This window comes from Pan paniscus, chromosome 11, assembly GCF_029289425.2.
Source record: "Pan paniscus chromosome 11, NHGRI_mPanPan1-v2.0_pri, whole genome shotgun sequence".
NCBI classification, from domain to species: Eukaryota; Metazoa; Chordata; class Mammalia; order Primates; family Hominidae; genus Pan; species Pan paniscus.
In genome coordinates, this window is record NC_073260.2 from 57,229,892 (window position 1) to 57,257,505 (window position 27,614).

General features: G+C 36.3%; 1 pseudogene; it reads right to left on the reverse strand.

The window, feature by feature from the left end:
- Window positions 1–202: 202 nt before the first annotated feature.
- LOC117978681 (glucoside xylosyltransferase 1-like) overlaps window positions 203–27,614 on the reverse strand; it is a 33,185-nt pseudogene continuing 5,773 nt past the window's right edge.

The following is a 27,614-nucleotide window of genomic DNA, read 5'->3' on the forward strand; positions in this document are numbered from 1 at the left end:
ATACTAAAATATGAACTAAAAACAAAAGTGTGAAACAACTGAAAAGTTGAAAGGAGTAGATTAGTAAGTGGAGAGGGAGGCAATTTGATGGGGATATTTGAAAAAGTTGGAGGATACATGGATTGAGAGAAAGAAAATCCAGGTTGGAGGAAAACTTTAAAACACTTGAAAACCACATAGAAAACACGCAAGAAAAATACGAAAGAAAATATAAAACCACAACTGAGAACTATAACTGAAATTATAATCATTTTTCACAATATAATAATTATGTTTTTACCAACCCTTGGAATAAAGTTTTTTAAAATTTGAATTTATTTATATAGAGAATAATACACAACCTTACAACAAAATATATAATTTAAAAATCCTACCTATTTGATTTGAAAGACTTGTAGAAATTAACAAAATTATTACATAGGTTTGATTTCTCATATTTTTTACTTAACATTAAACTCAATTATTTTCTAACAGTTTTGTACATCAAAAGTCCAGGCAGACTCCACCGGTTTTTTTACTTAGGAACTCACAGGGTGATACTGAAGATATGGCTAACTTTAAGTTTTTATCTGGAAACTAGGGGAAAAGTCACCTCTAAGCTCATTCACGTTGTTGGAAGAATTCAGTTTCTTGTGATTGTAGCACTGAGGCTCACATTTCCTCTGGATGTCCACTTGGGATTGCACAAGCTGCTAGAAGACACCCTTTGGTTCTTGCATGTGGCCCCTTTCTGTCTTCAAAGGCAGCAACAATACACTGAACCCTTCTTGTGATTCAAATCACTTTGACTTCTCGGGCTGCAAGCCAGGTAAGACTCCTTTTTTCCTTCTTTTAACTTTTATTTCAGGTTCAGTGGTACATGTGCAGATTTGTTATATAGGTAAACTCGTGTCACGAGGCTGTGGTATACAGAACATTTCATCACCCAGGTACTAAGCATAGTACCCAGTATGTATTCTTTCTAAATCCTCTCTCTCCTTCTGCCTTCCACCTTCTAGTAGGCCCCAGTGTTGGTTGTTTCTGTCCACGTGTTCTCCTTATTTAGCTCCCACTTATAAGTGAGAACATGCAGTCTTTGGTTTTCTGTTCCCGCATTAGTTTGCTAAGAATAATGGTCTCCAGTTCCATCCATCTTGCTGCAAAGGACATGATTCCATTCTTTTTATGGCTGCATATATTCCATGGTGTATATGTACCACATTTTCCTTATCCAATATACTGTTGATGGGCCTTTAGGTTGATCCATGTATTTGTTATTTTGAATAGTGCTGCAATGGACATATGTGTGCATGTATCTTTATGGTAGAACAATTTGTTTTCTTTTGAATATATATCCAGTAATGGTGTTGGGTCAAATGGTAATTGTGTTTTTAGTTCTTTGAGGAATCACTACACTGCGTTCCACAATAGCTGAACTAATTTACACACCCACCAGCAGTAAGTGTTCCCTTTTCTCCACCACCTTGCCAAAATCTGTTGCTTTCTGATTTTTTAATAATAGCCATTCTGACTGGTGTGAAATGGTATCTTGCTGTGGTTTTGATTTGCATTTATCTAATGAGTGGATGTTAAGGTTTTTACATATGCTCATTGGCAGCATGTATGTCTTCTTTTGAAAAGTGTCTGTGCATGTCCTTTATCCACTTTTTAATTAGGTTGTTTTTATTTTTATTTTTTGGCTTGTTAATTGTTTTAAGTTCCTTATAGATTCTAGATATTAGACTTTTTTCAGAAGGCTACTTCGCAAAAATTTTCCCCCATTCTTTAGCTTGTCTGTTTACTCTGCTGACAATTTCTTTTGCAGTGCAGAAACTCTTTAGTTTCATTAGATCCCATTTGTCAGTTTTTGCTTTTGTTGCGATTGCTTTTAGCATGTTCATCATGGAATCTTTGCCAGTTCCTATATCCAGAATGGCATTTCCTAGGATATCTTCCAGAGTTTTTATAGTTTTGGGTTTCACATTTAAGTATGTAATTCATGATGAGTTGATTTTTATATATGGTATATGGAAGGAGTCCAGTTTCAATCTTCTTGCATATGACTAATCAGATATCCCATCACCACTTATTGAATGGGAAGTTCTTTCTTTATTGCTTGTTTTTGTTGGTTTTGTTGAAAATTAGATGGCTGTAGATGTGTGGCATTATTTCTGGGCTCTCTATTCTGTTCCATTGTTCTATGTGTCTGTTTTTGTACTAGTGTTATGCTACTTGGGTTACTGTGGCCCTGTAGAAGAGTTTGAAGTCATATAATGTGATGGCTTCAGTTTGGTTCTTTTTGCTTAAGATTGCCTTGGCTATCCAGGGTCTTTTTTGAGGGCTAGGTGAATTTTAAAAATAGTTTTTTTCTAGTTCTGTGAAAAATGTTGTTGGTAGTTCTATAGTAATAGCGTTGAATCTGTAAATTGCTTTGGGCAGTATGGTCATTTGAATGCCTAAATTTATTGAAGGTTATTTAACATGTAGCAGTGTTGAATGCATCTATTGTGATAATCATGTGGTTTTTGCTTTTTTGCATCTATTGAGATAATCATGTGGTTTTTGTCTTTAGTTTACATGATTAATCACATTTATTGATTTGCATATATTGAACCAACCTTTCGTCTTTGGGATAAGGTCTACTTGACCATGATGAATTAGCTTTTTGATGTCCTGCTGCATTCTGTTCACTAGCATTTTATTGAGGATTGTTGCATCTATGTTCATCAAGGATATTGGCCTGAAGTTTTTTTTATTTTTTTATTTTATTTTTTATTTTGCTGTTTCTCTGCCAGGTTTTCATATGAAGATGATGCTGGTCTCATAGAGGATGATGCTAGTCTCATAGAATGAGATGGAGAGGAGTCCCTCTTCTTCAATTTTTTGGAATAGTTTCGGTAGGATTTGTACCAGCTATTCTTTGAATATCTACTAGAATTCAGCTGTGAATCCATCTAGTCCTTGGCATTTTTTTTTTGGTAGGCTATTTATTACTGATTCAGTTTTGAAGCTCATTATTGGTCTATTCAAGGATCAATTTCTTCCTGCTTCCATCTTGGGTGGATGTATGTGTCCAGGAATTTATCAATTTTTCCTACATTTTCTAGTTTGTGTACATAGAGGTGTTTAAAGTAGTTTACGGTGGTTATTTTTTTTTTCCTGTGGGATCAGTGGTAACATCTTCTTTGTCATTTCTGATAGTGTTTATTTGGAGCTTCTCCTTTTCTTAAAAGTCTAGGTATCCATATATCTATTTATTGATTTTTTCAATGATCCAACTCTTGGATTTGTTCATCTTTTTATTTTTTTTTTAATGTCTCAAACTCCTTCATATCAGCTCTGATTCTTGTTATTTCTTTTCTTCTGCTAGCTTTGAGGTTTGTTTCCTTTTGCTTCTCTGGTACTTCTAGTTGTAATGCTGGGTTTTTAGTTTGATATCTATCATTTTGATGTGAGCATTTAGGACTACAAATATCCCTCTGAATACCACTTTAGCTGTGTCCCAGAGATTCTTGCTTGTTTTATCTTTTTGTTATTTTCAAAGAATGTCTTGATTTCTTCCTTAATTTTATTGTTCACCCAAAAGTCACTTAGGAGCAGGTTGTTTAATTTCCATGTAATTGTATGGTTTTGAGTGATTTTCTTTGTACTGAATTCTGTTTTTATTGCACTGTTTTTTTTTGTTTTTTTTATTATTATTACACTTTAAGTTTTAGGGTACATGTGCACAATGTGCAGGTTAGTTACATATGTATACATGTGCCATGCTGGTGTGCTGCACCCATTAACTCGTCATTTAGCATTAGGTATATCTCCTAATGCTATACCTGCCCCCTCCCCCCACCCCACAACAGGCCCCAGTGCGTGATGTTCCCCTTACTGTGTCCATGAGTTCTCATTGTTCAATTCCCATCTATGAGTGAGAACATGCGGTGTTTGGGTTTTTGTCCTTGCAATAGTTTACTGAGAATGACGATTTCCAATTTCATCCATGTCCCTACAAAGGACATGACCTCGTGATTTTTTATGACTGCATAGTATTCCATGGTGTATATGTGCTACATTTTTTATTGCACTGTTGTCTGAGAGTGTCGTTTGTATGATTTCAGTGTTTTTTTTTTAATTTGCTGAAGATTGGTTTATGTCTGATTGTGTGTTCCATTTTACAGTATGTGTCATGTGGTAATGAGAAGAAAGTATATTTTGTCATTTTTGGATAGAGCGTTCTGTAGAAGTCTATTAGGTCCATTTGATCAAGTATTGAGTTCAAGTTCTGAATATCTTCATTAATTTTCTTCCTTAATGATCTGTCTAATACTGTTAGTAGGGTGTTGAAGTCTTCCACTATTATTTTGTAGAAATCTAAGTCTCTTTGTAGGTCTCTAAGAACTTGTTTTATGAATCTATGTGCTCCTGTGTTGGGTGCATGTATATTTAGGATAATTAGGTCTTTTTGTTTAATTCAACCTTTTACCATTATGTAATGACCTTCCTTGTGTTTGTTGAGTTTTGTTGGTTCAAAGTCTGTTTTGTCTGAAATTAGGATTGCCACCTCTGCTTTTTTATGTTCTCCTTTCACATGGTAGATTTTTTTTCCATCCATTCATTTTGAGCCTATGGGTGTCATTGCATGTAGGATGGGGCTCTTAAATTCAGTATACCATTGGGTCTTTTTCTTTATCCAGCTTGCCACTCTGCCTTTTCATTGAGGCATTTAGGCCGTTTACATTCAAAGTTATTATTGATATATGTGGATTTGATCCTCTCATCCTGTTAGCTGATTATTATGCAGACTGGTTTGTGTGGTTGCTTTATAGTGTCACTGGTCTGTGTACTTAAAGGTGTTTTTGTAGTGGCTGATAACAGTCTTTCCTTTCCATATTTACTACTCCTTTCAGGAACTCTTGTAAGGCAGTCTGGTGGTAATGAATTCCCTCTGAATGTGTTTGTTTGAAAAGATCTTATTTCTCCTTCACTTACGAAGCTTAGTTTGGCTCCATCTGAAATTCTTGGATGAAGATTTTTTTTCTTTAATAATGTTGAATATAGACCCCCAATCTCTTCTGGCTTGTAGGATTTCTGCTGAAATTTCTGCTTTTAGCCTGATGGGGTGCCCCTTGTAGGTGATCTGCCTTTTTTCGTTAGCTTACTTTATCACTTTTTCATTCATTTTGGCCTTGGAGAATCTGATGATTGTGTGTCTTGGGGATGGACTTCTGTTTTAGCATCCTGTAAAGGTTCTCTATATTCTTTGAATTTGAATGTTGGCCTTTCTAGAGAGGTTGAGGAAGTTTTCATAGATGATATCCTGAAATATGTTTTCTAAGTTGGTTGCTTTCTCCCCATGCGTACAGCACACCACAGCCACCATTTAGAGAAAAGCCCCATTTCTTGCTGCTATGGGCCCTTGACCCCCTGTTCCCCAACAAGCAGAGCCTCTAGCTCAGGCAAGCAGTGCAGCTGCTTCACCCTCTGGCTGAACACTCCCAGTAGCAGCAGCTCCACATTTCTCAGAGATGGAGCTCCCAGGGGCAACCAAAAGTCCCTCTGCCACTGCCTCTCCAGTTTAACTTCCCTGTTTACCCTTGAACTAGGGAAGGAGCAAAGACTCCGAGTGCTTTATCCAGCAAGTTGTAGTTGCTCTAAGGAGAGGAGGCCAGTCTGTCTCCCACGGGTCCTACCCACATTCTCTGCTAGTCACCAGACAGGATCCCCCCAGCGTGGGCTCACAGTGCAGCTGCCCCATGCCAGGCTGATCATGATAATTGATTGCAGTTCTGCATCTTTCTGCAATGGAGCCCCAAGTGACAAGAAAAGACGTTGAGCCACAGGGTCTCCTCTGCTGCTTCCAAGCTGGGGAAGTAACATAAAGCCTATGATCATTTCAGAACTATGGTGTGCAGCCTGGATGCACCAAGCCAAGATCTGCAGTGGGCACTCAAGTGGGAGAGGAGACTACACTGACTTTCAAAACATTGAGAGGAAGCATAGCTGCAACCCATGAGGAAATACGGAGGAGCCACATGACTGAGCAGGAGCCTACACAGTGACCATTACACTTCAGCACCAGCTACTAGATCACACCCCAAAACTTCAACACCAATAATACTTTGCTATCATACCCCGCTGTGAAAAGAAAGACAAGAATTTAGCTACAAATAAAGGCCCTACACAAAGCCTTAGGACTCTGAAAACTTGGAAAGAAGTCTACTGACTGTACTCAATTTACACTGCAATTAAAGGAACACCCACACACACACACACACACACAGATGAGAAAGAACCTATGCAAGATCTCTGGCAACTCAAAAGGCTAGCATGTCTTCTTTCCTCCCAAAGATCACACTAGTTCCCCAGCAAGGGTTCTTAACTAGGCTGAGATGGCTGAAATGACATAAATTGATTTCAGAATATAGATAGGAACAAAGATCATTGAAATTCAGGGGAACATCGAAACTTAATTCAAGGAAGCTAAGTGTATTAGTCTGTTATCACCCTGCTATAAAGAACTTCTGAGACTGGGTAATTTATAAAGGAAAAAGATTTAATTGACTCATCGTTCTGAATTGCTGGGGAGGCCTCAGAAAACTTATAATCATAGCTGAAGGTGAAGGAGAAGCAAGTAACTTCTTCACAGGGTGGCAGAAGAGAGAGAGAGTGAAGGGGGACGGTCACTTTTAAACCATCAGATCTCATGAGAACTCACTCACTATCATGAGAACAGCACGGGGGAACCACCCCCATGATCCAATCACCTCCCACCAGGTTCCTCTCTCAACACATGGGGATTACACTTCCAGATAAGATTTGAATGGGAACACAGAGCCAAACCATATCACTAAGGAACAAACACAAAAAATAATTCAGGTGCTGATCGGTGAAATAGCCAGTATAAAACAGAACCAAATTGACTGGCTAGAGTTGGAAAACACACCACAAGAATTTCATAATGCAATCACAAGTATTAACAGCAGAATGGACCAAGTTGAGGAAAGGACTTCAGAGCTTGAAAACTGGCTCTCAGAAATAAGACAGTCGGGCAAAAATAAATAAAATTTTACAGAGCTCATTGTATTAGATTAGGTACACTTGGATAATCTTCCTGTCTTCACATCAACTGATTATTAACATTAATTACATCTGTGCAATCCATTTTGCCATGTAATACAATATAATCATCAAAGTAACACTGGGAGGCTAAGGTCATGACCATCTAATATTCTGTATACCACACAATCGTATTGCTTTCTGAGGTCATTGAACACTTTCAGAATTCATGAAAGTTGGATATTCACTATAAATAAGATAGATATGGCTAGCAAGAAGAAAAATGTAGGGATTCTATACTTAAAAGATACAGCTATTTCCATTTATATAATTGTCACAATAAAAATTTAAATGTGAATAAGTGAATAGCAAGTATAGAAAGTTTAGCAAAATAATGAGAATTAGATATATAAAAGAATTTTTAAGATAGTCTCAGAAAAAGTGTAATATTTGTCATTTATCCTGAAATGTCAAAAATTTTCCTAAGCAGAACTACTCACCACCAATTTCTCAGTTTCATCCCTGAAAAAAAAATCATTCAAGTGGATTTATTTTGGCAAAGTGAAACTGTGAATTGCTTGGCTCCAGAACAGCTGCCCATACTCAGCAGGACTGCATTCCCACACTCCATTCACCCTTACCCCATCCCTTCCAGGAACACTTGGACTAGGATCCAGCTCTAGACCTGCAAGAAGTTGTGTTCCAGCTCTTAAATCATTAGTAGGACCAGATTTTACTCAAAAAACTATTCTAGCATTTGAAATTATTTCCACTGCTTTGTTGCTTACACTGAAATCGTCCCTCAAAAAATATAAGAAATAGAATATGAGCCCTGCTTATTCTTTAGGACAAAATTTAGGATGGTGTATCTAATAAATGGATTGTGATTATGAAGATGGTTTTACATTTGTCCCTAGATTCTTCTGTTTTTCTCAGGCCTCTATGAATCTTTCTCTCTGAGAGATCCCGACTTGCTGAGAGCAAGAACTATTGAAAGGAAATGAAGTAAATAACTGATGGTTGCCCATGGCAATTAGGAAAATAAAGAGCAAACTTCCCTCTTTGAATATTACTTAGTGTCAAGACTTAATTATACTCATTGACTATACAAGTCTAAATATTTGGGCACTTATATTTTTGTATTTGGGCATATGATATTACAAAATAATTTTGAGAGCTAAGAGACATACGTATATATTTTAGAACTCCAATAGCAGTAACTTTCTCAGTAGCATATAGTTTTCCAATCTGTTGGAAAAAGCTTGGCTTCAACTAGGAAAGATAAGTAATAGAGCTAGAGTTTCAATTCTGTTCAATAGGAATAATAATATTTCACCAGTAAAAATTAAATATGTATAATCATGTGACAGTAATACTGATATGATCTGAGAAATGCATTATTAGGCAATTTTGTCATTATGCAAACATCATAGATGTTTACAAAACCTTGACGACATAGTCTGCTACATATCTAGGCTATATGAGATATAGCCTATTGCTCCTAGGCTACACACCTGTACAGCGTGTGACTATACTGAACATGTAGGCAATTGTAACATAACGGCAAGTATTTGTGTATTTAAACGTATCTAAACATAGAATAGGTATAGTAAAAGTACAGCGTAAAAGATGGAAAATGTTACGTCTATATTGGGAATTTACCATAAATGGAGCTTGAAGACTAAAAGTTACTCTGGAGAAGTCAGTGAGTGAATGGCGAGTGAATGTGAAACCCTAGGACATTACCGTATATGACTGTGGATTTTATAAAAATGATACACTTAAGGACCATGAAATTAACATTATCTTACTATACCTTTTAATCTAATATATTTTAACGCTTTTATATGTTTCAACGCTTTGATTTTTTATAATAACATTTAGCTTAAAACACAAACACATTGTGCAGCTATACAAAAATATCATCTTTTATAGCTCTGTTTTATAAGATTTTTTCCTTTTTCAGCTTTGTACACCTTTTTGTTAAAAAGTAAAATGCAAACACACACTAGCCTAGGCCTACACACGATCAGGATCATCGATATAATTGTGTTTTACCTTCACACCTCGTCCCACTGGAAGGTCTTCAGGGGCAATAACATGCATGGACCTGTAGTCTGCTGTGATAACAATGCCTTCTTCTAAAATATCTCCTGAAGGACCTGCCTGAGACAGTCTTACAGATAATTTTTTTTAATAAATAAGAGTATACCCTAAGATAACATTAAATAGTAAAGTATATACATAAATGAGTAACATAGTAATTCATTATCATTATCAAGTATTATGTGTTGTACATAATTATATGCACTATTCTTGTCTATGATTGGCAGCACGATAGGTTTGTTTATATCAGCATCACCAAATGCACTTGAGTAATGCATTGAGCTTTGAAGTTATAATGGCTATTATGTCACTACATGGAAGATATTTTTCAGCTCCATTAGAATCTTATGGGACCACTATTTTAAATGCAGTCTGTCATTGACCAAAGTATTATTATGTGGGGCATGACTGTAAACGTTTCAAAGAAATTGGTTTTCCCTTTCATTCTATTACTGTTCCACCACTAGCTGTTTTGTACGTTTCTCTTTCTGTGCTGTTCCTTAAATGTAGAACTCCTCTAAATGTATTTCTTTTATTTATCCTGTCCCAGAACAATCTCATTAACATTCCTTGGAAATGTTTCCTCTCATCAGGAATGCTCTTCTGAGGCCTGTACCTGAATGACCATTTGTCCCCATTAAGACTCATTTGGGGGCAAGTAACATAAATGGAAAAAAAAAGTAGACTAAAGTAACTAAGCCCAAGGGTAGTATGATTTAAGCTAAAGGTGATTTCAGGCTCCAAGTAAAGTAATCAGTGTTCAGCTTATCTCCATTTGTTATCTCTTCTTCTAGTGGGTTGGACCCATTTTCAAAGAATCCCTTCCCTTACATAGCAGTCCATATAGAATCTCACTTCAAATACAGTTTAAAGAAAAAAAATTTTTATCTTCAAAGGCAAAAGCAAAGTCTGGAACCAGATTTGCATTGACCCAGCCTGGATGCTGGTATTGGATGCTCTATTACGCTTAAGTGAGATAAATAGCCATTTCTGGCCCTCTTTTTATTTGTTTACAATGCCCCACTTTGGAGAAATACTGGAGTGCATTCAAGAAGGTTCTATTCATGAATAGAAGAATCTCAGTTGTATAGAAAATGATTTATTTGAAATTACCTGCTATAAAAACTTCCCAGGCTCATTGCTTTTTGGATCACCTCTGTCTCTTCTACTTCCTTGTATTGCTGTCTGGAAGAACCATGGCTCACAATGGTGCAGAACTTTTTATCCTGATATCTGAAGTAAATTGATCTGAGTTTATATTAGGTTGGATCTTAGTGCCCATATTATCTACTGGGAGTTTCCCAGCCTGGTATGATGGAGCTTAGAAGAGAGTAAATTAGCTTTTACAAGTCAGTCTCTCAATATTTATTTAGTGAGTGAGTGGACAAATGAATGAATATTTCTTGGAGGTATTATTCATTTTGTGTTCCCTTCATACTTCAAATTATTTTTTACCTTTAGTAAGAAATGGATACTGACATGGCTTTAATGAATCTCCTCCAAAATTCAAGTGTTGCCAATGTGATAGTCCTAAGAGGTCAGGCCTTTAAGAGGTGTTTAGGCCATGAGAGATCCTCCCTCATGAATGGGATGAGGTGATCTTATAAAGGGTCTTGACAGAGAGAGTTGGTTCTCTCTTGCCCCTTCCACCTTCCACCATGTGAGGATGCATCAAGAAGACCTCAGAGCCTGGTATCTTGATCTTGGACTTCCTAGCCACCAGAATGGTAAGAAGTAAATTTCTGTCCTTTATAAATTACTCAATCTATGGTATTCTGTTTTAGAAGCACAAAATGGTCTAAGACACATAATTTTACCCTTTCTAAATCCAAATTGAATGCAATTTTATCATAAAGTTTTATCATTTCTCTAATAAAAATGTTTTTAAATTTTTTGAAAGTCCACAAATGCATATATATTTACATGCATATCTATATGAAGGTCCAACTTTGATTCTGCTTTGTTTTGGCTTTCTTTTTTGTATTACTTTTCTCCAAAGAGTAAAATACACACTTGTTTTATTCTCTTATTCCTACAGCACCTAACATAATTCTTACTAAAAATATTATTTAATGAAGAAAATTATTATATAATACTTTTTGTTGATACATTATTTTCTACATATTATGTGTCAGTTTTGTTCCTTACTATCCTCAGCTGGAATCCATTTGAAGAGACAGAACTGTATTGTGTAGATTCAAGCAATACATAGTAGGATACCATACATACTGTAGGGTTTGGCTCTGTGTCCCCACCCAAATATCACCTTGAATTGTAATCTCCATAATCCTCGTGTGTTAAGAGCAGGACCAGATGGAAGTAAGTAGATCATGAAGGTGGTTTCCCCCATGCTGTTCTCATTATAGTGAGTGAGTTATCTTGAGATTTGATGGTTTTATAAGCATCTGACATTTCCCCTGGTTGCACTCATTGAGTCTTGCCACCTTGTGAAGAAGGTACCTGCTTCTCTTGCATTCTGCCATGATTGTAAGTTTTCTGAGGCCTCCCCAGAACTGTGAGTCAATTAAACCTATTTTCTTTATAGATTACTCAGTCTCCAGTCTTGGGTATGTCTTCATGGCAGTGTGAGAATGAACTAATACTCATATAATGGATACTAACAAGTAAATCTTTATTTACCACTTATTAGAAGCTTGACTTAACCAATTATCAAATTTTATATAAGCTTTAATGTTATTGGGAAATATCCTTTTCCTGTAAAAATAAATGAGATTACCTACCTGAAGTACCTTAGGCCTTTCTAATATTTTCAATTTTCATTAAATGTTTATTTTTATGTATCTATAGATATCTTGAATATGTATTGTAAATATTATATGTATGTAGAATATATGTATTCTAGTATTTCTTCCAGATAGCACTTAAAAACCAGTGTTTGCATTTTTGCATGTGAGCAAGCAATTCCTACTTACAATGATGGAAGAAATAGATACCCTGGAAGAAGGAAAATTAAATTCATGCTTTCAAAGCATCCTTCCCAACAAATCCAATTCATCTTTTGCACAGAAGGAATAATTAGATGAAGATATATTTTAAGTCAGATTGTTAGTATTTTGGCCACATGGCTACATCAGAAGTGTAGTTTAGAATTCTGTTCATTTTTATTTTTTTAAATCAAAACACTCATTGAACTGTACTTAATTTTTAAATGCAAAATACATAAAACTCTTGCATTTCTTGGAAACAAATTCTCTTTATTCTACTAATAAATAAACATTGTTACCACCATTGAGGCAAATGACAGAAATTCTTACAATTGATTATCCTATATGGGTATGAAAACTTTAACATGCTCCTCTAAGTAACTGAATACTACAGAGTGATTTTGGATCAATGTGGCCTTATTTTGAATATAACATACAACATCATTGAGTGTTTTATGATTTATCTTCATTTTAACTCAAGCTTTGGGATATATGAAGACAGAAGATAAATCAAAATGTGTCATGTATTATATTTTCTGAAGTTATTAATATATATTTAGCAAAAGGTAAAATAGCACAGATATACCAACCAAATTTTCATGTCAAGAAAATATTTTATATAAATAATATTTCTTCTTTTATATGAAATCACTGCAAAAATGAGAAAGCTACTTTTTATATTCCCCAATGAATATTCCCCAGTCCTGTGATTCCAAGTTCAGTAAAATTTAGAAAATTATGGCCAAGAAATTTAGTAGACCGAATGTACCTTCACTTTCTGGAATGTACTTGTAACCCTACATTCACAGTTAGAAATTTGCTTGAATGAAAAAGTGTTCAAAGTAATTATTATCTTGTATTTGGCTTCTCTGGGTACCTGTTTGGCTTTTATTTCTAAATGAAGAAACAAAACATGCACAATGTAAATATTTTTAGTTTGTAAAATTTTCTTTCCAATTACATATTTTGAGATGTTGTATATACTGTAAACATTTTGAAGTAATTTTGCCCAAATTAAGAAAAAAAATTCATTCATCTTTTTATCTTCTTTTTATTTTGGTTCACTTTTCACCTGGGTATTAATATGGATGTTGCAGAAAGAATAGCTCCTATAAATGATAGGTTGCTGTATGGATATGCAACAAAACCATCTTTATTTTACAGAAAGGTCTCATTACTCTAAAAGAAGGCCAGTGAAGAAATTTATATTGACCTTTTGGCATGACCTTTCTAAACCAACTGTTCCCTAGTACATAAACTAGTGAGTTTACTGCATAGAGACACCCAAAGGAGTAAAACATGAAGTGGGAGACTTTGGCCCTATTAGAAACCTTAGGGCCAGGTTCTGTTCCTTATCACCTATGAGATTTCCCTTGTTAATGATGCTGAGTTGGGCATATTTATTTTTTAGCCATTTCATCAACAACTTTTGCTTATGACTAAGGATGTCATTTCTTGTTCCCATCACATGGTGTTTTAGTACATTCCTGCTGCTTTAACAAAATATCTTACTTACAGTAATTCATAATTTATAAAAATTCCTTATACATTCTTTATAGATTCTGACAATTCCATAAGTGTCATGAATTTCAGTAGGGAGGTGACTTTTCAAAGTGAGCTCTGGACAGGTAGCCATAAGTAAGACTACGGTGGCATGGATATGCTGTGCTTTGATCAGTTGTGTGGTATGCAATTTTTATTATAAATATCACTGAACTCCATATGACAAAAATTACTCATCAACTTTTCTTTTTTTTTTCTGAGACGGAGTCTCGCTTTGTTGCCCAGGCTGGAGTGCAGTGGCGCGATCTCGGCTCACTGAAACCTCCGTCTCCTGGGTTCACGCCATTCTCCTGTCTCAGCCTCTCCGAGTAGCTGGGACTACATGTGCCCGCCACCACGCCCGGCTAATTTTTTTGTATTTTTAGTAGAGACGGGGTTTCACCGTGTTAGCCAGGATGGTCTCGATCTCCTGACCTCGTGATCTGCCCGCCTCCGCCTCCCAAAGTGCTGGGATTAAATTAGATGTAAAATGTTGTTCAGGTTTATTAAATAAAGAAAGAAAAAGATTGTTAACTAGATGTCTTATTTTGTTTTTCTCTGACAACAGCTGTCTTGTGAATTGGTATATTTAGATCATGCACATTTAAAGTAATTATTGGGTGGTAAAAAAGTTGGGCTGGTATTTATTATAACTATTTTCTATTCATATCATTTATTCTTTGCCTCCCAACAATCACTCTTTTTCTTATTTCTATTGTTTCAATTGACACTTAAAATAATCCCATTACATTTCCTCTCCTAGCATGTCAGTTATACTTTAGAACAGTTTTAGTGATTTATGTGAGTTTGCAATACACATTTTTAACTAATCTCAATCTACCTTTAAATAAGACTTTGAATAACTCAACACAAATATCACTTTACAAGAGTGTTACAGACTCAATATTTGCATTCCCCTATTCCCCCAAAATGTGTATGTTGAAACCTAATCCCTATGGTAAGAGTATTTGGAGATGGGTCTGTGGGAAGTGATTAGGTCATGAGGGCAAACTGTTATGGATAGAATTAGTGCCTTTACAAAAGATACCCTAGAGAGCTAATTTGCTCTTCTGCCATGTGAAAACCCAGTGACCCATCCTCTATGAACAAGCCCTTGCCAGACACTTAATATGCACATGGCTTGACCTTGGACTTCCCAGTCTCAGAACTGAAAACTGCATTTTTGTTGATTATAAGCCACCTAGTGTATGGTATCCTGTTATAAAAGCCTGAGCAAACTAAGATACAAGTAATCCCAATTCCTACCATTATTTATGACACTACTGCCATTTATTGTATTCATTTATATACTATATTCATTCAATATATTGTTACAGTTATTACTTTTAAACAAAATATTATCTTTTAGGTCAATTAAGAATAAGAAAATAAAACATTTTATTTTAGTTTCATTCATTCCTTCTATGATATTCTTCCTTTCTTTATATAGACCAATTTCTGACCTATACCCTTTTTCTTCTCCCTAGGAACTTCTTTGAACATTCCTTGCAAGGCATGTCTACTGACCATAAACTTTCTCAGTTTTTGTTTGTCTGAGAAGGTCTTTATTTCTTCTACACTATTGCAGGATAATTCTATTAGATATAGAAATGTAGGCCAGATGCGATGGTTCACACCTGTAATCCCAGCACTTTGGGAGGCCGAGGCGAGCAGATCACGAGGTCAGGAGATTGAGACCATCCTGGCTAATACAGTGAAATGCTGTCTCTACTAAAAATGCAAAAATAATTAGCCAGGTTTGATGGCATGCGCCTGTAGTCCTAGCTACTCAGGAGGCTGAGGCAGGAGAAATTGCTTGCCCAGGAGGTGGGGGTTGCAGTGAGCTGAGATTACACCACTGCACTCCAGTCTCCAAAAAAAAGAAAAGAAAAGATGTAGATGGTGTGTGTGTCTCTGTGTGTTTCACTTTCAACAGTTTAAGTATTTCCCCCCACTCTCTTCTTGCTTTCATCTAATGAAAAACCAACTGTAATTCTTAGCCTTATTTATTTACAGGTAAGTTTTCTTGTTTACCCTTGGCTCCTTTCAGTATGTCTCTCTGTCTTTGATTTTCTTTGGTTTAAAAAATACATACCTAAGTACAGATTTTTGACATTTATTCTGCTTGGTATTCTCTGCACTTCTTGAATCTGTATTCAGTATCTGCTGTTAATTTTGGAAAATTCTTAGCCATTATTAGTTTAAATATTTATTTGGATCTGTTCTTCCTTTCTTTACATTCTGGTATTCAGATGTACCAGCTAATATTCTACTAGAAAGAAAATAAAATATAAAATTGAGTAAAATAAAACAAAATAAAATAAGGAGTAGTAACACAATGCATTAAATTCAATGCAACGGATTAAATATGTTTTGATCTGTTAAAAAAATCAATCTGAACAATGATGTGGTTTACAGTTAGTATGCAATATAGAACTCTGAATTTAATTGAGTTTTTATTTTTCTACAGTGGTTTTACAGTAAAAATAATTTGAGTTTAAGTTTGGGTTGTTACTTTTAAAAACAGAGCTAATTAGCATTGTTTATTACTTTCTCACCTTAATTTTCTTATATATATATGTGTGTGTGTGTGTATATATATAAAGAGATTATAGATCTGTAATGCTTAGCATAAGTCCTGGTAAATTGCATCTATTCAATGAACATTTGTTCTCCCTTTAATTCCTGCAATCTAGATGGTGGTTCATGGATATAGTTGCTCTCTAATTTTTTGAGCATATTAAGGACTTAAAAGCTAATGATGGTGTATTGTTATGTCAAGGCCAGCAGAGCATATCACTTTAAAAAACTGGCAATAGAAACTTGTCTTTAAAAATTGTAAAAGTAAGTACAGTTTAGAAACCAACCAAGTATGAGCAATGCAATGTTAGCATCTCATTGGTTCACACCAGTGAAAAGTATTTAAGAACAAAGAAATAGTATACTGTACCACACAGAAACTTGCATGCAAATGTTTATTGCATGTGCAGCTATATTCTTACTTACTAAAACTTAGAAGCACCCAGCTTATCCTTTAATAGGTAATCATTCCTTAATTAGATAAACAAACTCTGCTATATCCATACAATGATGTAATTATCAGGGGTAAAAAAATAAGCCATCCAGTCATGATTAGACATGGAGGAAATTTGAATGCATATTTCTATGTGAAAGAAGCCAGTCTGAAAAGTCTACATATTGTATGAGTCCAAGTATATAATCTTCTAGAAAAGGTGAAACTATAGAGCTAGTGCAAAGTTTAGTCATTACCAGGAGTTGGGCATGTGGGGGATAAGTAGGTGGAGCACAGGGAATTTTTAGGGCAGTGAAATTATTATCTATGATTCTGTAATGGTGGATACATGACATCATGCATTTAGCAAAACCCATAGAACTGTATAATACAAAGAGTGAACCCTAATGTAAACTCTGGTCTTTAGTCAATAAATGCATCAATGTTGGCTTCTTAATGCAATTTCATTTTAAAATATAAATTTTCTTATTTTTTCCACATATTTCTTAGGGGAAAATTTTAAATAATTTCTAGCTTCACTGTTTTCTAATGGATAAAAGCATAAATTAAATATGCTTTTATTACTGAGAGGATATGACATTGTAGTAACAGATTTATTAATAATCAAGAATGTATTAACATATTTATATAAGGTAACATTCTGTGGATTTTTGTTTCCAAATAACTCAGAATTGACAAAATAAAAATATAATTATTCAATGATGAATATCACAATGAGCAATATTGATCTATTTCATAAACATTTCATCCTGTCAATCACAGTGATACTCTGTTCAAATACATCAAAAGAAAACATTCTTCAGGTAAATTGAAATTACAATAGTTTCAATTTTTACAAAAGTTTAGATGTTGATAACAGTTTCAGAGCCACTTCTCTGTATAGAAAAGCTTTCTGGGGATGTCATGGTTGTAACTAAAAACAAAAATACAGATTTATAGATAACAAAATGAAGAGAAATCTGTTATAAATATTGATTGTATGATTATGAGGTCTTTAGAAATTACAAATTATTTTATCAGTATATTTTAAGTGTAGGATATACTTAATTTGAATACTAATATTTATTACATATGAGCTTAATTGTGTCTCTTCAAAAGATACAATGAAGTGCTAAACTCCAGTACCTTAAAATGTGAACTTATTTGATAATAGAGCTATTGCAGATGTCACTAGTTAAGATGAGGTCAGGTGACTGCTGTCCTTATAAGAACTGGGCACAGAGATACATACATATAGGGAGAATGTCCTGTGATGACAGAGTCACAAAGTGATGCATTTGCATGCCAAAAAATGTGCCAAGAATTGATAACTGGCACCTGAAGACAAGAGGTAAAGAAAGATTCTCTCCTTCAGGTTTCAGAGGGAGCATGGTATTGCTAACATCTTGATTTTGAATTTCTGACCTCCAACACTGAGAGAATAAGCTTTTGATGTTTTAAGCTACCCAGTTTGTGGTATTTTGTATGACAGTCCTAGAAAATGAATACAAATAGTAAACCATAAGCAAAACTACAAGCATGGAAATTTACCCTAATTCACTTTCTGCGTAACACTTATGATTCAAAAATTGATATTATATTTTGTATTTTTAATTATCTTTCTCACATAGGAGAACATAAACATCCTGAGGGCAAAATCTTTATCCAGTTTTTATTTTACTCATAACACTTAGAACATCGAGTGGCAATTGATGTGTTTGCTAGTCAGGATATTATTCTGGTGAATACTGTTCATTCTATGTAACAAGAAACCACTGATGTATCAGTAGTTTATGAAAGGTTTAGTTTAACTGATGCTACCTATCCAAAACAGGCAAAGCAGTGGGACTTCCCCTTCCTGCGAGTCAGGTAAAATATTTGATACATGTTTTCATAGCCACGGAGATGGGGGGAAACAGAACATGGCAAAGAATGACTGGACTCTAAAAAGTTTTATATTCTGGATTAGTCAGAATTTCAACAGAAAACAGTTGGTAAATACAACTAAGAATAATTTGAGGAATGCTTCCATACAAAGGAAGGAGCATGAAAGAATTGTAAGCAATAAATCTGGAACTGGCGTTCAGTGAGGATAAAAACAAAACCTGGAAAAAGAAGGAGTAGAAGATCAGACCACCTGGAGAACAAAAGTGACCTTCTGTAAAGAGACACATGTAGGGAAGACAGCCTCATGGGGAAGAGACCAACAGAATAAACACCATGACCCTTTTCTCCTCTTCCTTTCTGCCTTCTTACAGGATTCTCCACAGGCTGAACCTAACCTGAAGCCAGAGGGTGAGGGAGCCTCCTAATGTATTCGTGAGAAGTCAAAAAAAAAAAAAAAAAGGCCAATGAGAGTCAGGAAGAGTGGAAAGGGTTGCATTAGAAGATATTTTACACATTACTTTCCTTTTTTTATGTTACCATTATAAAGTGATATATCTAGAAGCAATCTTGCACGTCAATCTTTATCTACATCTCAGATTGTGTAAACTTTATAGCTTACTGTTTCCCTCATGAAAAGGAAAGTATCCCATTGTAAGAGTAAGACTATATACAACTATGTTATATAGTGTTAACTTCTGTTAATTGTTTGTAAGACAAATTATTGGGGTGATTACATGAAATAAGGAGGTCTAAATTAAACTTTCAATGGCAGAAAACCAGCAATATATAAGAAACAGAACAAACATTCTTAATGTATTTAATGTATTTCAATCTGTGTATTTAGCATCTACTTATAATTTTTTAAACAATTTAACTCTAGGTTTTAATATAGAGACCATTACAGCATTTCTTCTTATATTTTTTAAATTATATTTTATATCATCTTTATCATTAGGATAAGCAGGGGAGAAATGTTGAATATATTGATTGATGTATCTGATATATACACTCATGTGCCACATAATTATGTTTTGGTCAATGACAGACCATATATGTATGATGTTGGCCTCATAAGATTCTAATGGCCCTGAAAAATTTCTATCATCCAGTGATATTGTAAGCCACCCAACATTGTAGAAAAATGTATTGCTAGTGTTTGTGGTGATGATGGTGTAAACAAATTTGCTCTTCTTTCAGTGATACTAAAATACACATGCAATTGTGTGCAGTACATAGTATTAGATAATGATAAACTCTGTTACTGGTTTATGTGTTTTATATACTACAATTTTTATCATTAGAATTACCCCTTCTACTTATGGAAAAAAAGTTAAATCTGTGCAATAGCCTCAAGCAAATCTTTCAGGAAGTATTACAGAAAGAAGCATCATTACCATAGGAAATAACAACTCCATGAGTGTAATTACCTCTGAAGCCTTTTCAGTGGGACAAGATGTGGAGGTTCAGACAGTAATATTGATTATCCTGACCTCATGTTGACATAGTCTAATGTGTTTGTCTTTTTTTTGGTTTTTTTGTTTATTTTTACAAGAAAGGTTTACAACATAAAAGAAAAAAAAGAAATACCAAAGTGGTTCCCCAAGACACCAATTTAAAGTGTATATGTGCAGTGCAGGGTTACTGGACCAAGGCACAGTGTAAACAGCGAAATTTTATTTTTTGTTTTCTTTTTCCTAAGATGTTCCTTACTCCCAGTTACATAAAAATGTGTATTACAAGCAAACAAAAATTAACAGGAATAGAAATAACTATAAAGTATATTCACATTAAAATCAGCTTTGCTTTATCTATTAAAGGATGTAACACAGTTGTGGCTTTCAGGAGTTGTGTTTAATGCATTATTTAAATAGTGTCCAACCACTAGTTAGATAGCTTAGCACTCAAATAGCTTTTGAAATCTCTGCAGACTCACCTCAATTCAAGAGTCCTGATAATTTACAGAAGTGTGCAGTGCACTAAGAGATCCCTGCTGTACGATGTCTGCCTGTGGAGTGTTTTATGTGTTGATCCACTGGAGTGTGTGTGTGTGTCTGTGTGTACGTGGGTGAGTATGGGTGGGCGTGATTGTGTGTGTGTGTATGTGTTTACATTGTGGTATGTGTCTGTTGGGGTGCCGCCATTAGGGATTTGGAAGAGTGAGGATCATAAACTTGTCAACATTCCTACATGCCTGCTTCATAACAAGTGTAATGAACATGGCCAAAATAACTAAACCAAGTAAACAAATTAGACATTAATTAAATTTAATCCTGGGCAGGAAAGAAGTATTCAAGGCCAGGTAAAATGAAGAAATATAACCAAATGAATGCAATTTTTAGATTGATTCGTAGAATGAGACATGAATATTTTTTAAAATTTGTAATTTCTAATGACTATCAGTATATAAAACTAAGAATTATATGGGTGTCAATTGATTAAAAACTGTACATAAGATTTGAGCTAGTGAAACAACCATATATGAACTTCTATTTCCACTTTCCTGTCTCAAGAATGACTTGTGAAAATGATGTTTTTTTTGAAATTTTACATTCTCATTTTGAAAGAGCTTCACAAAACTTACATGAGAATCTGGATGCTCATAAGAGGTCTGATTTTTTAATGGTATGTTTGTATTTTTGTTATGTACATCAATGTCAAGCATTCGTTTCCTGAGCTGTTCTCTACAACACAATTTAACTTGTAATGGACACTCAATAAATGGTCGGTTGGATATTCAAATCAACACCTTAGTTCCATCAATTTTCACTTCATATAAAAATGCCTGATCTTCTGTACTCATCAATGAAACAGAGAGAGATGAAGGAGGGAGAGCAGTTGAGACTGAGAGGATGACAAGCAGACCTCATTCTGCAGTGGATTTCCTACACTCTCCACTTCTGAATGCTTGGGAACACTTGCCATGCTCAAAAAATATTGGTATTTCCTAGGCAGCAAATGGGAGTTAAAGAAAGTCCATATTTCTATATTACAATAACTTACACTATAATACACAGACAACATACATTTCTAAGCTATTTCAATTCATAGAAAATGTAGATAAATTTAGGTGAGCAAGGTGTAGGAGCAGGGTTAGTAATCAAGCTGAGTGTGATTGTGAGATTAAATCTAATATTATGAAATTATTGTATAATTGTATCAGTTGACATATCTGTTGAAACAGAAGGTGGGAGAGTTTTGCATGCGCTTCCGAAATGTACTGGATGATGTTAGGAGAGAGGCGGGTCAACGTGGCTAGGCCAGAAGTGTTTACTAATTGAGGCTTAGGAAAGTTAAGTTCCTAACCAGAGACTGGGAGATAGAGGCGCTAAAGTGTATAACATTTATATTTAATATATATTTAATAATATATAGTAAAGTCTTAAAATGCCAGTTTTAAGTCTTTTCATTTTCTTCTTAAAAACAGAGGTTTTATTGCGTTTGGTCCACAGTCGGTATTTCACATTATCTCATAGCACAGGGCCCCTGGCGGGAGGGCTCTGTGCAGTACTTGGCGTGGCCTGGGGCCGGGGGAGATAGAGCAGTAGACCTGGTCAGGCCCAGAAGGGGAGAAGGAGGGCCGGGGCTCCTTAAGACCTACTGAGGGGCTGGGCGCGGTGACTCACGCCTGACATCCCAACACTTTGGGAGGACGAAACAGGCAGATCACATGAGGGCAAGAGTTCCAAACCAGCCTGGCCAACATGGTGAAATCCCGTCTCTACTAAAAATACAAAAAATTAGGCAGGCGTGGTGGTGGTGGGCGCCTGTAGTCCCAGCTATTCTGGAGGCTGAAGCAGGAGAATCGCTTGAGCCCAGTAGGCCGAGGTGCAGTGAGGCGAGATTACTCCAGTGCGCTTCAGCCTGGGCGACAGAGTGAGACTACATCTCAAAAAAAACAAAAACAAACAAAAAACCCTACTGAGGGCCACGGAGGTGGGGGAGCTAGGATGGAGATGGGTCAGGCTTAACCCTGACAACTCAAAATTCCACTACCTTGTACGGGCCTCAGTTTCCTCACGGGGTCCCAGCGTAGGTCTGAGGTCTGTTGGTCTGAGGGTCCTAGGGAAATCCAGCCACTCAGAAGCCTGAGATATTTTAGCATCGTGGCTGGGCCCCCTCTCCCAAGGGACTCATTTCCTAGCACCCTCTCCACTGTCCCCGCCCCATTCCTCGGGGAAAAAAATTTTTTTTTTATTTTGTTAATACTTCCTGAAACTTTTGCGGGTACAGAAACCACTTACTGATAGGCTGAGAAAAGGGGAAGAGGAGAGGCAACCAGAAACCTTCAGGGACCTGTTCCCTCCATGTCCAGGTCTCTTCTCTCCAGCACAGCTCAGCCCACAGCCTGGAAGTGCCAGCGGGGACCTTCACCCTACATGCATCAGGATACGGCCTTGATCCCTTCCCCCACAGCCCGGTGGCTCAGTCCTGAGAAGGAACCAAAGCAAGGGGAGGTGGGGGAAAAATCCCTGCTGCCTGATCCCACGCTGCCACTCACAGACCCTCGGTTGACTGGCAGCACTGAACAGGTTAAAAAAAAAGATGAAAACACAGAAAAACCCAAACACCCAGAGGGGAGATCATGTGTGGAGAGAGCGTGCTGGGAGCCTCAGTAGCCGGTCTCCTCCTGGTAGTAAGGGAGATATTCAGGGGCCTCCCCTGGCCCCGGGCAGTCACCGGAGCCCGAGGGAGCACCGTGGGCCACTGGGCCTCCCCAGTAGTACTTGGGGTCGTATATCTGCGGGCCCAGGCCAAAGGCCTGGCCGCTCTGATGAGCGCCCTGCGTGTATCCCATCTTCAGGGACGTGGAGGAGTTGTCACACTTGTCGATTCCCAGCTAGGTGTCATAGGTGTGCTCATTCCTCCTATCTAGCTGTAAGTTTGTATTTGTTAACCAACCTCTCCCTGTCCTCTCCTCCCTGTTGCTCTCCCCAGCCTGTAATAACCAGAATTCTACTCTCCACTTCCATGAGTTCAGTTCATTTTTTTTTAGCTCCCACATATGAGTGAGAACATGCAAGATTTATAATTCTGTGCCTAGGTTATTTCACTTAATATAGTGTTCCAGGCTGATCCATGTTGCCAAGGACAGGATTTCATTATTTTTACGGCTAAATAGTACTCCACTGTGAATAGATACTACATTTTTAATCTGTTATGTTTTTGGACATTTAGGTTGATTCTAATCTTGGCTACTGTGAATAGTGGCTGCTATAAACATGAGGGTGCAGGTATCTCCTAAATATGCTGATTTCCTTTCCTGTAGATAAATGCCCCATAGTGGGACTGCTGGAAAAAGAAAAAATTCTTTTTCGTTAAACCTGATCATGTCTGTCCTCATAAATGCATGTTACACCCATCTCTCGCCATCAATGCAACCCCACCCCGAGCAGTTGTTCACTCTTCTCTTCCCTCGTTCTCTGCACAGCGTGTGCCTCCATACCCCAGCCTCAGGCCTTTCTATACTACTTCCCATTTGAGGCACTGTGTTTTTATTCAACTTTGGTACTGTCCTTTGAGAATCTTCAACGTGACTTGGATATGGCACTTTTTATCAGGATGTTACGTCAGAGTTGATAAATTCAAAGTAATATCGTTCTTTTTCCTGCCAAAGTCAGCTCCTCCTTTCCACTGCACTTTCCTGCCGATGCCACCACTCTTTCTCCTGTTGTGTAGGGAGAACACAGGTCACCTCCCTGGCATGAAATGTGCAGGTGCTCAATAAAGATTTTTTGAATACATGAATGAATGTTATTAGAGGACACCCTTGTACCTGGACTGGTCATTACATAGGTGTAAGTTTTATTCTCTAAAAGGGGTGAGTGAGAGTTTATACTAAGGTTGTAAGCAACCCTCAGGGCAGACTCTGGATGTATATTACAGAACTGCTGAACTTGTGGAATGTGCATGTTTAATACTGAAAATCTTTAATGCCACATGTGTAAGACTTTTGCCAACTGGAATCTGAACATCAACAACTTTGAAGGGCTTATTCTACCTTCTCAGCACAAAAATACTTTCTACGAATGCACATATTTATGTGCAAACGTATAGAAAATTGACTTTAAAGTGTACAACAAATTTATTTTAGCAATTGGGCCTGGGGGACCTAGAAGGAGAATGAGATTGGAGTGGTAGGGGTGGAACATTAGCTAATAATGCTTTATTTTATTAAAAGTAATTACTGAAAACCAATGCAATAAAATATTAACATGTTAATTGAAGGGGTTGGGAGTATAGTGCTTATATTCTTCTTTACATGTTTTAATATCTTTAAAATTCCTTTTTTTGCTTTTGGTAAGGAAGTCACAGTTTAATTGGCAGTATATCTCTAATGGTACATGAAATAATGTCTGATTTCTAAACATTGACATTCTACATTAGATGAAATATATTAACTATTAAGCTTTGATATTACACTATAAAATTAATTGAAGAAAGCCACCCCTCTTTGTTTCTTTTTTTTTTAGTTATTATGTGCCCCATATGATCTGCAGGAGTTTTTTTTCTAGGCTTTGATCATTTTAAATAAAATCAGAATTTGTTCAAGTTCAGTTAACACTCAACTGTGAACCCTATGGTACTGGGGTCTTTTTCAATGGGAGATCTCTAAGCATTATTCCAAACTATTCTATGCTAATTGATCTATTGATAATTTATAATTTATTATGAAATACATTAAATTTCTTAAAAAGAAAAAGGAAAGAAGTAAAGGGAAACATTTATTACAATTTAAATAAAGGAATTAGCAGTTGAAAACAAGAAAACCTATTCTGAGCATCCATACTTCTCGGCAACCAAAACAATCAATGAAATCAATGCATTGGGTTAAACAGTTCCCAATTACCCACTATGTTACCAGGAGAAAAAAAACCTTTATCATAGGGTTAAACTTTGGGAAGGATTTTCCATAAGGATCTTAATATAAAGGTTCTTGAATGACATAATGTATAAGGTCTTTGATAGCAACGCTACCCACAGTGCAAAGATGTTTTACTAGTCCTGTTGGTGTCTCAAATTGGCTCTCGGTAAGTAATCTGGACATATCGTGAAATTATAATTCTGTGTAGACAATTCGACTTACCAGGTTAGAGTGATGCAATCCAAATAGATGGCTTTCTTCTGATCTCGCTTAACAGAAATCTTGAAAAATCTGGAGGAGTAAATGTTTAATATACCCTCAGTTCTCAACCATTCTTCTTCCCCTGAAAGAGAACATCACAGGCAGGACATCCTCCCAAGGGTACACACAATATTAGAAAGCACATCATAATCTTAGTGAGAATGATGTTCTCATAAGGTCAGTTATACTCAGTGTGCATAGTTGTCCAAGTGTGAGTATGAAACCAAGTCATCCGCAAGTACCACTAGTCTGATTATTAGTAATAATAATCCACTTGTGACATAGTTTTTCTTTGCTGAAATAAAATATTGTTTTGACACCATGGTTGAAATGTTGGTCTTAGGTCAATGCTATTATCTGTTGTTGTTGCCAAGCCTCTGAGAGGTGTTTTATGTGGGGCAAAATGTCCCTTCCTGTGTCTTTGGTCAAAGCAAAGGAGGAGTACAGATGACTGAGAGAGTGATCACGGTGCTGTGACCACCTATGCGGTAGACCTTGTTCCTGGGTTGGGAGATGTTTTATGATCAGGGTGCAGTAGAAAGAGCACACTAGTAGCAGTAAAGAGAGGTGACCCTGGCTGCAGTTCTGCCTCTAACTTCCTGAGTGACCTCAGGCTAGTCACACAGTGACTGCTCCCCACATTTCTTTTTGTAAGCTGCAAGGATTGAATCAGACAATAGCCTCTAAGTTTCTTCTGAACTCTCATACTCAGGGATGCCAACGATGTTGGTAATAAAATAGTATGAACATGCCAAAAAAATAAAAATAAGGAAGAGAAATAGGTATGTAACTTTACTCTGGGACTCCTGTGGTATCTTACAACACCACGCTTCATGAACCCCAAAGAAAGCAAAAAATCCAGCTAGTGTTATAAATCCTGATCAGCTGAATTCTTTCACATGTTGCAGCCTGACTCAAGTTACTCATCGCAGAGGCTAGCAGCTCCCTGATGCACCCTTCCTTGTCTCTGGACAGGGTAAAAATAAGAAATTGGCCATTGTGAGACACTCTGAGTTTCGTGGGATTGAGCAGAGCATATTTTATATTCTTCTCTTGGAACTGCCTCTTGTTGGTAGTAAATGGTTGCCAGCACTGTTATTTCTCAATAGACAAGTCCTAGAAATAAAGATAATTCAATTTTCATTCACTCTTAGCTCTTCTGCTACCAGTGTTCTTCTTTGACACTGACAGGGCTGCACCTGTCTTCCTGGCCTGACATAGCACTTGTGTGGTTTGCCACTTGCCAGAAAATCCACGAGTCATTCTAAAGACCTTTTGCCCAGCAGAGACCACTCCAGTGAGCACAAATTGTCTAGTGGTTTTTTTTAGATGGTCTTCCTCCTTGGCTCATTTCTCTCCAAGAACGAAGATATCAAGGTGTTCATTTAACAGCAGCTCCTGAAAGACAATCCAGCTTGGTTTAAATCTTTAAAGGTTTTCATTATAATAGAAAATATAATAGCAAGAGTAGCATCCTCTGTTACATTGAAATTAAATTACAATTCTTTCACTGTTGGGGTGGCAAGTATAATTCCTATCACTTCTTTGGAAAGCAATACAACTTACTAAAGATCACCAAAATGTTTATACTTTTTGGAACCAAAAACCTCACTGAAAAAAATTTATTCCAAGAGTATGATTCAACAGAAAAAAAAAAACCAAGTAATAGACATGTGCATGTTTCTCCCTGTGAAAACAACAGCACAGAATTTACTAGACAAGTTTTGAAACAGTTGGCTATGTGGTAACATGGAACAACATTCTCCTATAATGTTGAAGGATAAAAGCTTAGAGAATAGAATATATTCTATGACTGCAACTATGAAAGAAAACATAGATCTACATAGGGACAAAGATGATAAACATGCGAAAACAGGTGTTAGATTCATGGATTATGTGTATTTTTCCTGCATTCAGATTTATCTTTATTATTGCTTTTTTATGTTCCCCTCTCCTCCCCCCAAAAAATCCT